General features: G+C 40.0%; 1 long non-coding RNA gene across 2 annotated transcripts in view; it reads right to left on the reverse strand.

Moving 5' to 3' along the window:
• Positions 1-5,938: 5,938 nt before the first annotated feature.
• LOC125483363 overlaps positions 5,939-12,596 on the reverse strand; it is a 40,917-nt gene continuing 34,259 nt past the window's right edge. For both annotated transcript variants that reach the window (XR_007262322.1, XR_007262323.1), the window contains exon 3: positions 5,939-8,046. This is a non-coding gene — a long non-coding RNA (uncharacterized LOC125483363). The remainder of the gene's footprint in view (positions 8,047-12,596) is intronic.

The following is a 12,596-nucleotide window of genomic DNA, read 5'->3' on the forward strand; positions in this document are numbered from 1 at the left end:
AGAAGGGGCCTTAGGTTAATGTCTCTTCCAAAAGATGAAACTTTCATCAGTGCAACAGTCCTTCAATATTGACACTTGGCAATGTCAGCCTGGATTATTTAGCTCTTATCTCTAGAATGGGATTTAGACTCACAATAGTCTGACTCAATAACAACCTTTAAATAATACCTTCCCAGAGTAAAACAACCCAAGATGCTTCACAGGAGAAATATCAACTACACATGCCACAAAAGGAAATATTTGGATAGATGATCAAAAATTTGGACAAAGAGGTAAGGGGGAACAAGAAGTGGAGAGATTTAGGGATGGAATTCCAGATTTTAAGTTTCAAGCAGCTGCAGACACTGTCAATGATGAAGCAAATAAAATTGTGAATGCAAGAGGTCAGAATTGGAGACATGCAGAAACATGAAGGGGGGATGCCAAGGAGGAATTTGCAAGCCAGCATGACATCTTTAAAACAGTTTAAGTTACTACTACTGAGTCACTAAGAGAAAAATCATTCTTCATGAGTTAGAGAGCGGAGTTTCCCATCTTTTTTCAAATCACACTAAGAGGTAACATGTAAGCATGGGCAGGTTTCTTGGCAAATCAGAGACCTCAATACTGGCATCCCATTTTGCCAAAAGCTGCTAACCAATCAGTGGCTTTAGCTCACTCAGAGATAGTAAGAACTGCCGATGCTGGAGTCAGAGATGACACAGTGTGGAGCTGGAGGAACACAGCAGGCCAGGCAGCATCAGAGGAGCAGGAAAGCTGACGTTTCAGGCCGGGACCCTCCTTCAGAAATGGGGGAGGGGGAAGGGCTTTAGCTGATTGAGATTGCCTCCAATAGGGTGCTTAACCTAATGCAGATATGCTTATATTATCTCCCGTAACATGAGAAACTGGGCATGGATATTGTGATATTAAAGAATCCAACAGACATTTAGTGCAACTAATTATTAAGTACAAACATTGCATTCATTGGACACATGAGTAGCTGGGCTAACATTAAGCTATTATGCTACAACAGAGAAGATTGCTTCTAGTATAGAGACAGGTTTCAAGATACAATATGAGATCATTATACTCTCAGGTCACATGTATGATGCAATAATAATGTCATTGGCATGTCTCTTAAATGTCTACTGATATAGTGACCATGCAACAAAGCACAACATCTCCCTTTTTCCAAAGATAAATATTTATCCTGAACAAAAATGCATGATTGTATATAGTTAAGTATTGTCAAATCAATAATTGTACAATCAGCTAAAACAGAGTTTATAGGGTTCATGTTTCCAAGTTTAATGTAATGATTTGGAGGTTTAACAACTCATCCTGATCTGATGTGAGCAGCCTAGTGGCTCAGTGGTTAGCACTGCTTCCTCACAGTGCCAGGGACCTGGGTTCAATCCCACCCTTGGGCAACTGTCTGTGTGGAATATGCATTTTCTCCCTGTGTCTGCGTGGGTTTCTTCTGGGTCCTCTGGTTTCCTCCCACAGTCCAAGCATGTTCAGGTTAGTTGGATTGGCCATGGAAAATGCAGGGTTTCAGGGATGGGGAATGGGGTCTTGATGGGATGCTTTTCAGAGAGTCATTGTAGTCTGGATGGGCTGAATAGCCTGCTTCCACACTGTGTAGAGATATTATGATCTTCTATGATGATCACACAGCCATCTGGAGAGGTATGTGTTGTACTTATTTAGCAACTTGGTTGTCATGCTGATTGTTGCTGTCAGTCAACATGCCAGCAGCATCATTTTCATCCTTATTCACTTCATGCATGATTGGTGTGCCTTATGTTAGCCTGAGGCGGCTTATATTCCTTTGCAATGTAGAACCATGATCAGTAATTACTTTGCATCATCTGGGCAAGTTGCATATTCTACAAGCATTTGCTGGTATCCAAGTATTTATATTTTATTTCTAACTCACACTGTCTGTCCAGTGCACTGTTTTGATTGTTCTTTACTAACATGTATCTCTTTCGTTCTCTTTTGTTTTTGAAGAAGAATGCCCCACGTCCCAGAATGGCAGGACAATTAGTTGCTGGACAAAGTGATTCACATTTGCCTTCTGAGCATAAACTATACTGGGAATGGTAATCTCTTCCCCATTGGTATTGCATGAAAACATCATGTAGTAGTAGAAAAATCCTGCTTTGTTGCTTAACACTTAATGATCACTTTTTGACAGCATGTACTATATGCTTTGCTGGAATGTATGAGCATGGATAAGGGAGTGATAATATGATTCTTTGTCCCAATTTCCTGAAATGATTTGCCTGTGCATTGTAATCTACAGTCAAACACTTTCTGATCCAGAACACGAATAAGCTGGAAATAGTGCTCATTGTGTTGTTAAAACTTCAAAAAATGGGAAATGTATAGAAGCAATTCATCACAAGGATATAATCTTCCCTGGGCACTGAACAGATCTACTGCAACTTTTGTCCAATGAGTGGATGGAATAAAAAGCTCCCTTTGCTGCTGCCGTTGCATGCTTGAAGAAGCATATTGTCAATTAACAAAGTTAATGGTTAATACCAGAGTGTTCTTCATTGGATTAGTTGGCTAGTGCAGATGAAAAAGTTTTTGAGTCAAAGGCAATAGATTTATCATTTAGCAAAAGGCAGGTGCCTTGGCCTTTTTGTGATGCATCCACATCAAGGGTCATATTTTTCCTGGGGTCATAATATTGAGGTGGCCAAAATCTTGCTACAGAACCTGTTAGAAGAATTGAAGATGTATTGGTGATCATCTTGTCATACATAGAGGACATGCTTCTTTGGCAAATCTCTCAGAGGAGGTCCATGATGTTGGGAATACATGGCTGGAGGAAATTATAAAATAAAAGGCAATTTATAGATTTTCTTTACCCTGCAGAGCTGGTGATTGTTTAACATTCTCTATTTTACCAATATCAGGATAAACTCCATGGGTAAAGAACCAAAAGAAGCTTATCTGGCAGACATTGATCTGGCACTTCATGTTGTTCAATATTAATACTTATTATTATGCTTATTATTGTTATCAGTAGGTAAAGGTTGTGGTCATGCTTTTATCTTGTCTTACCCATGACTGCAATATTATTGGCTACACAGATAAAATCAGGTACATTCTCAATAATCCTTTCCATGTGCTATTGAAATATGTCTTGTTTAATTAATTATTCAATTGGTATTTTTGAAATAGCACCCTACATATTTTAAGCTCCAGGGATTCTTCTGGCAAATGGACATGCCTCATATCCAGCTTGGAAAAAAAACTTGCTCTGGAAAATTTAGGATTTAATCCTTCCAATGTAAGTATTTTTATAAGGTTTCATTTTAAATGAAGGATTGAGGTTCCTGGATCTAAGCATACCCTTTTGGTGTAATCTTTCTTTAAAATGCACATGATGAAGCTATACCATGGTATGGTTGATCTTCTGAATTGCACCATTTCATTTCATCTCATTCAGTTCTCCAAAATGTATGTGTTGTATTTCCCTGAAGAATCAATCAATGGGATTGCATTATCTTTAAGATATAATACACTAGTGTGTGGGCATCTGAGATTGTTGACTGATTCAATTGAGTCAGTTAAGGTCCATTCTGCCACAGTGTGTGGGGTTTGTGTGACAAAATTTGTGTAATTTATATACATTGGATTTGGATTTCAAAACACAGGCAGATGGATGTTGGTCAGTTCTGTGATACTTATTTTAAGAGGTCAGAAGGTCAGTTTGGAACAGTGATCTAAATGCATTGTTGAGTGTTTGAAAGTTCAAGCGTTTAGTTCCGAAGAACATAAAATTCTGTTCAGAAGGTAGCACAGTTTTTAGTAACAGGAGAATCAAGTCAGCTCAGGAGAACCAGTCGCCCTGAATAATATTTTAGTGTCGAGCTTCCAAGCCAGAAGAGTTTGGACAAAGTATTTGAGTTGTTAGAACTAAAAAAAATGTTTAGCCTTTCAGAATTGCAAGAGACAAATGGCAGCAGACTCAATAGTACAAATTAAAGAAACTAGAAGACATCAGTTAAGTAATGATATTAAATAACTGAGGCAGGAGTGATATTTCTCTGGGACTGAGTCTCTTTCAAGTGGCCAATCACCATGGTAGCCAACTGAATACGTTAAATAAATTATCAATTAAGCCATATTTCATTCTAGGATGTGACTTGTCAAATATTACCAATAACTGGGATCATAACGTTTAAATGTCATGAACTGTGACTATACCAAGATTTGTGCACAGTGGTAATCCTGCCACTGTTAGACCATTGGTATCTACCAGGTAGAAGATTTCCTGATGTCAAGTTGACCTTGTGTATTGGCACTGCAGTGCGGTTGTGTAAATACATGGAATTGATGATGATTAATATGCTGTAAGATGGTATCTCATAGACAGGTGTGTCAGGGGTACCAGAGGCTCGGGCAGGGAGTTGACTTTCAGAGGGCACCAGCTTGCCCTCCCGTCTATGCCTCTGATTGCAGGCAGGTAGTGACAATTGCAGGTCACTCCCCTGCCATGGCAGGCAGGTCACCTTGGTTTCCTAATTAGGAAGCTGGGCACTTTCCTCAGTCACCAGGGAGGCAGGTATTGGTGTGATACTGAGTTGATACCCTCAAGCAGCCACTAATTTATCACTTAAGGGCTTTAATTACTGGCAGGTCAAGGTCACCCATGGACCTTATTAACCCAGAACTTAATTAGCAAGAATTAATTTTTTGGCACCTCTCTCTCCACATCCAGCAATGATTACAGAATCAAAGAAACTTTCATCATGCATTTGATAAATAGCATGCCTGTAGATAATGTCAATGCGGAGCAGCATGCTGCTGACAAAGTGAGTTAATCCTTGAGAACTCCAAAGATCACAGTGTGAAGGTGTAGACAGAAGCCATTGCTGCTCTTCTGTTGCATCACAACAGGTCAGATAGAATCAAACAATGTCCATCCTGCAGAGCTGGACCATTGGTGAAATGGATGCACCATCACTAGGGAAGATGTTCTCATTGCTCCTCAATGCTTAGTGAGGGCTCATATATTGATGATTCACCCAACAGTACTGGATATGTGACATTCCTGATCTGCTTTTCCTTTACTCCTGTCTGAACATTCTTGGAATCTTTCATACCAATATTCTTGGCATTACAAACTCATTGCAATGGAATTTATATCAACAGAGCACGATTTTTGAATTATAGGAAAATACAAGTACAATCAAGAGAATGGGGTAGAAAGGGAACATAACATGCTCTTTATTGAATCTGTCCGACTTTCCGCTTATTGATTTAAATGCTTCTGCAGAAGTCACACAATTGGCTCCTCAGGATTACTGTCCAGGCAATGAAGATGAAAATCTACCCTGCGTGAATACTATTCTATTATTCTATTTAGATAAAAGACAGGCAAATCCATATTATGTGACAGGAAGGATAGGTAAGCTTATGTGATGTTACAACAAGATTTAGTACTTACAATGAAGTTCTTGATAGCTGACTACTCTAAGAGGTATTTGCTGTTTATTAGCCTGAATAAATAATTGACAATTTGACCAGAAATGCAAATAAACTGTAAACACAACGTAGTATGTTTAGTCAAAAATAATTGGAAAACATATTTTTTTACAAAAAATAGATTAAACACTAGCTAGGTAATTCCCCAGTCTGAAAAAAGTGCAAGTATTTAACATTTTGTAATTTCAGTTTAAAACAGGTTGGTTTAAACAAAATTACATGATCTCGATAGACTATTTTATTTGAACCTAATAAAGGCACGTTTGTTATTTAGGATGCATTGTTGATTAGAGATCCATAAAAGGAATGTAAAATATTAGCTGTCTCCAAATAATTCTGATAAAAGCACTTAGTTTAATGTGTAAGCAAGTGGCTAAGCAGTAATCAAATTACTGTGATTACAGTACCCAAAAATTGTTTTAATTTAATCTAAGAGGAGTAACCAGTTCCGTTAACTGAAAGTGGATTTGAGTAATTAATCTTAAAGTTGACTTTAATGTAAAATGTAAGTTGGAAAATCTGGCTCCATTGTGCCTGGTCTTTCAGTGCTATGAGAGCTGATTGACTCTAAAATGGAAGCACATGCAAAAATCAAGTGCTATCATTACAGGGCATAATTTTGGTGACACTGTTAGAGGGCTCTTGTGATACAATGGTAGTGTCTCTACTTTGGAGCCAGGAGGTCGAGGTTTAAGTTCCACCTGATCCAGAGTGTATAATAACAACTCTGAGCTGGTTGATTAGAAAATAACAGGCAACACTGTTAGCATGCACGCAGGTAGAGGCAATTTGACTACTTATGTTTGATTGACAAATGGGCTACGCTGGTTTGATGCCACTGTTGTCATTTGGAGCTCAGAACTCCTACTAATGCTCACTCCTAACCTCACATAACGGACCACGTATTCAGCGGTAGAAAGGACCCCTCACCATAGCACTCATTAAGTGAATAATCGACTGCTTTCAGGTTAGTTGTTTATTGAATTTATACCCTGCAATTATGTAATGGTTGATGTGGTTTAAAGTTGCTGAAGTCTTTAGAAAGCAGTGTAGCTTGTGCTGTGGAACTTGGTTCTGACTTCAAGGACTCTGTGCAAGCATGTGTTTCTCAGGATTATTTGCATATCTCAGTCTATGCCATGTCAGAGTGGATGTACAGGAGTAACACAAAGCATGACCAGCTGCTGCATAAAGGATGAGGAGGACAAAATGCTTCAGCAGAAATAGCTCATCTCATTTTCCACCGAGGGACCCTGCAACCTCTCAGATTCAACATCGAGTTCAATAACTTGAGAGCCTGATTCCATCCTTCCTTTGTTTTTTTTAACCCACCCGCACCCTGGTCCTGTCATGACATGAGTTGGGTTCAGCACAGTTCATCCATTCTCTCCTATGCTCAGCCCTCATCATCACTTCTCTCTCTGGTCTCTGTCTTTGCCCCCTATCATGTCTTCAGCACAAATATCACATTTTCCTAGCTGCAATCAATTCTGATGAAAAGTCACTGGATTTAAATGTAAACTCTGCTTTCTCCACACAGATGGTACCAGACCTGCTGAGTTTTGCCAGCAACTCCTGTTTATGTACCCAATATATACATGTTGAAAAAAGAAGAATCAATCCTGAACAAAACTGTGATAATTCCACTTTGTATCATTTTCATCAGTCTTGGCACATGCATTTCCCCATTACTTCTAAAGTGTTCAGGTCTTTTAATAACATGCAAGTGAGTTGTCGTGAGTTTTTCTGGTATCTACTTATTCCTGAAGTGATATTCCTGCCCCAGGCAATGCCATTCCCATAGTGAGTGTTTGATCAGATGCCTGTCTTTCAGATTCAATGTCTCTGCTGGGTTAAAGAGGTCAAGAGCATATTGAGCCATTACTACTGGTTTCTTGATTCATGTGAAAGCTGCTTCTAGCTCTGTTCCCCAATATCACTGCACACATTTAGCAGTGAGCTTCAATAGATGTTCACACTGATGACAAATGAAGCAAAATATTTGCTAAGTTCAACAATACAACAAATCATTGCAATACTTTCATATCACTTGCTCAATGAATCTTTGCTACAGCATTCACCTTGTCAAGATTTAGTTCTGAGCTCTGATGTTGAACACATATCATTCATAAGTGACAATAATATGGGGTTCAAAGTGCATCTTAAAAGCCATATACAATTCTGCAGTTGCCTTCTCAGTGAGATCCAGGCTGCAATATAACTTGTACAATACATTCTCAAATACTGATAACAGGGTTGCCACTCTTACTTGCTTAGTCATTTTACTAAATTTCAAAGCTATTTCACAGTTTTAGCACAGAGTGAAAGAAAGTTCAATTCTATTTAATGTGTAACTTTTTTTTATTTTCATAGCAGCAGGGAGTGGAAAGTCCATGACCATACAGATTGACTCTGTAATTCAAGGTTGCTGATTGTAGTTTTAATTCTTCCTCGTTGTTTTCCTTACAGTAGCCTCCAGCTCTGAGAATTCACTCAATTTCAGCTTCACACTTCTGACATCATGTTTCAAATGAGGCATTTAATAATTGCTGCAGACTAAAAAGTGAAAGCAAGTTAGAACACAGGTAGAGGACACATGATTACAAGCTAGCTTGTACATATTTCTCCAAACAGTGAATACGATGATGACCTTGTATGCGATTGGTTCTTTATATGATAGAACAGGCAAAACTTGCAACCTCTCTCTGTTTGCCATCTACTGTTGAACTAACAAAGATCAGTGAGGCTCTGCATTGTTCTCTTTTGTCAGAAAAGCAAGCAGTCTGAGCATGCAGCATTACAAGGATTGTTACCATCTTCAAAGACCCCTCCCACCCCAGTTATACTCTCTTCCACCCTCTTCTGTCAGGCAGAAGATACAAAAGTTTGAACAAATGTACTAACAGATTCAAGAACAGCATGCTTCCCCCTGCTATTATCAGAGACCTCTGAACAGAGCTCTCATACACTAGAGTTGATCTTTCTCTGCACCTTCCCTATACTTATGTAAGGTATGATTTGCCTAGAAAGCACACAAAACAATACTTTTCTTTATATCTTGGTACATGACAATAATAAATCAAATCAAATCAAATCAGGATGTTATTGCCATTGACATCACATTAAAGGTCAGGCAAAAATTGGACCACTACCAAAGGAATTCCATTCACTCCAAGTTGTTTCACCATCAGAAGTGGGAAGTTTCCTGATGACTTTACAATGTTCAACATCATTCACAACTCACCAGATATGAAGCAGTTCAGCTCAGCTCATCTGCAGAAGGACCTGCATATTATCCTGACATGCGTTGATAAGTAGTAAGAAATATTTGTGCCACACAAGTGCCAGACAATGACCATTTCAAACAAGAGAGTATCTAAGCATTATCATGTGACATTCAATGTTATTAACATAATTGGATTCTGCATTATCAACATCCTGGAGTTTACCATTGACTGGAAATACCGTGGCACAAGATCAGGTGAGAAACTAGGAATTCTGTAGCATGTAGCATGTATCTAACCTCCTACATCCCCTCTGCCAGTCTACCACCTTTAAGATATAAGTCAAGAATGTGATGGAATACTCACCATTTGCCAGAATGGGTGCTCAAGAACACTCAAGAATCTTGAAAGCAACCCACTTAACTGGCACCACATCCACCATTTTCATTATTAATTCCATTCACCACTGAAGTGCCAAGGCAGAAATGTGCAAGAAGCACTACATTAACTACCAAGACTCTTTTGACAGCACCTTCCAAACCTGTTACAACTATCACCTGGAAGGACAAGGGCAGCAAATACACGGGAACACCATTATCTGAAAGTTCCACTCCAAGGCACACCCTATTCTGACTTGGAAATATGTCACCATTCCTTCACTATTAATGGATCAAAGTCCAGCAACTCCCTTCCTAACTGCACTGTGGTGTTCAAAAGATCTACTCACCACCACCTCCTCCAAGGCAATTAGAGATGGGCAATAAATGGGGGCCTACTGAGTGATATATGCAACCTATGAATAATTTTTCAAAAGATATTCTCGGGATCCCCCTTGCCAAAGTGTTCCTTTCTGTTGTCCCCAAAAGTTGATCACCAATACCCATCAGCTTTTATCTTTAGGCCACCCCAGAGAAGTGCACATTCCCATCTACTGTAGCAGAACTCGTATGTGACCTCACTCCCTGGTTGGTTGGCTAGCAGGCACATGCTACCCTTGTCTCTCGCTCTGTCTTCAGGTTACCTTTCTCTCAGCATGCGCAGATCTTACCTCTAAGTTATCCTCTAAAATAAGTGTAACGTCAGTATATGATTGGGTAGACGCAAGTGTGATAACTAATGATGATAACAAGGAACAAGGAACAAAGAATAAAGAAAATTACAGCACAGGAACAGGCCCTTTGGCCCTCCAAGCCTGCACCAATATGTTGCCCGTCACATCTAAAACCCCCTCCCCTTCCGGGGACCCTATCCCTCTATTCCCATCCTATTCATATATTTGTCAAGACGCCCTTTAAAAGTCACTATCGTATCTGCTTCCACTACCTCCCCCAGCAGCGACTTCCAGACACCCAAAACCTTTTGTGTAAAGAAAATTTGCCTCGTACATCACCTTTAAATCTTGCCCATCGCACCTTAAACCTACGGCCCCTGGTAACTGACTCTTCCACCCTGGGAAAAAGCTTCTGACTGTCCAGTCAGTCCATGCCCTTCAACCCATATCAGGTCACCCCACAACTTCCGTCATTCCAGTAAGAACAACCCAAGTTTCTCCAACCTCTCATCATAGCTAATGTACTCCATACCAGGCAACATCCTGGTAAATCTTTTCTGTACCCTGTCCATAGCTAGCACATCCTTCTGGTACTGTGGCAACCAGAATTGAACCCAATGCTTCTTTTTTTCACCATCTTCGTGCTCTTTCACCTTTTGCTGCTCCACCACTGCCTGGCCAGGTTGCAATTCTTGTGCATTTGAAAGGTGAAAGATAGAGCATTAAGATTTTGGTGAGGGGAGGTAGGCATTCTATTCTTCTCTACCACATGCATCATAAACTCCAGTATGTCGTTTGAAATCTTGGCATATGCTCTGTCGTATTGTATCATCCTTGTGTCTTTTCCAAGGCGGAAGTAGTTATAGGTATTTTCTAATCAATCTGTTAGAGAGATGGTACTACACAACTCTGGAGAAGGTTGGACTTGAACCTAGGCCTCCTGGCTCAGAGGTAGCAACATTACCACTGTGCCATAATAGCCTATCAAATGGCAGGAATCTCTGTACAGAAATACATTGCAAATATTTTAATCAACACTTTCAGACAAAGCTACTGCATCACAAAACGCCACCAAAGTAGATATAGAATGGCTGCTAACAGCTGTTACAGCCACACTGCACCTCCTTTTTAAGAGTTACAGACTAGCTTTAAAAGGTGTTATCCAGTTTTTACAGGGTTTCTCAACTTTGTTTCTCCTGTTCAGGTATTAAGTCACTCAGTGGTGCATTTAGGGTCATCAAACCATTAAATAAAACTATAAAGTGTTCTTTGTTATCCAAGAGGAAAGGACAGATGCAATGTTTTCATTGAATAGCATTGATTCTACTCTGCATTCTGCAAACTTAACTATTCAACTGAGACAAGATAGTCAATATTGTCTTGCATCCACCAATGATGAAACACATTAATTCTGTTTAATGTTCAATGCATTATTGCATAATGAAGTGATGAAGCATATCCAATGAAGGAAAAAAATTCAAATGGTTGGCAGCTTAGAATTAACTTAGGAAATGATTTTTACAGGTGATAATGCAGTACTGTTAATAAAATATATTTTAGGAATGTGCTTGACTAATCCTTACACAGCCACCCGAATATTGCAATAAAAGGCAATTTCCAGTTATGCCCATCAACCATTCCATTGTAATCAAGATCTCTCAACATTAAGTTATACTTATGATAGAAGTAGCTCTATCAAAATCGGAATCTAAACCTAACAAACTTCTTGATTTGCTATTAATATGTTCATAAGAGATAGAAGCAGGAGCAGACCATTTGGCCCATCGAGCCTGCTCCACCATTTAATAAGATCATGGCTGATCTATCCATAGTCTCAGCTTGTCCCATCTGCATTATCCTTAACCCTTAAGCCCCCTACCATGTAAAAATATGTCCAACTGTGTCTTAAATATATTTAATGAAGCTGTGTCTATTGCTTCCTTGGGCACAGAATTCCATAGATTCACCACTCTCTGAGAAAAGCAGTTCCTCCTCATCTCTGTCCTAAATCTACTCCCCTAATCTTGAGGCTTTGTCCTCTAGTTCTAGTCTCTGCCACCAGTGGAAACAACTTGCCTGCCTCTATCTTATCTTTTCCCTTTCATAATTCTATATGTTTCTGTAAGATTCCCTCTCATTCTTATAAATTCTAGCCAGTAGAGTCCCAGGCAGCTCGATCTCTCCTCATAGGGTAACCCTCTCATCTCCGGAATCAGGTGAGCCTCCTCTGTACCGCCTCCAAAGCCAGTATATCCTTCCTCTAGTACGGAGACCAGAACCACGCACAATATTCCAGGTGCAGCCTCACCAGCACCTTGTACAATTGCAGCAGAACCTCACTGCTCTTAAATTCAATCCCTCTCGCAACGAAACCCAAAATTCTGTTTGCCTTCCTCATTACCTGTTGCACCAGTAAACCAACTTTTAGAGATTCAAGCACTCCTAAGTCTCTCTGCACAACAGCATGCTGCAATCAGAGATAGTAGGAACTGCAGATGCTGGAGAATCCGAGACAACAAGGTGCAGGGCTGGATGAACACAGCAGGCCAAGCAGCATCATAGGAGCAGAAAGGCTGACGTTTCGGGCCTAGACCCTTCATCAGAAACGGGGGAGGGGAAGGGGGTTCTGAAATAAATAGGGAGAGAGTGGGAGGCGGATAGAAGATGGATGGAGGAGAGGATAGGTGGAGAGGAAACAAACAGGTCGAAGAGGCGGGGATGGAGCCAGTAAAGGTGAGTGTAGGTGGGGAGTTAGGGAGGGGATAGGTCAGTCCAGGGAGGACGGACAGGTCAAGGGGGAGGGATGAGGTTAGTAGGTAGGAGATGGGGGT

The sequence above is a fragment of the Rhincodon typus genome, chromosome 6 (assembly GCF_021869965.1).
Source record: "Rhincodon typus isolate 14 chromosome 6, sRhiTyp1.1, whole genome shotgun sequence".
Lineage (NCBI taxonomy): Eukaryota > Metazoa > Chordata > Chondrichthyes > Orectolobiformes > Rhincodontidae > Rhincodon > Rhincodon typus.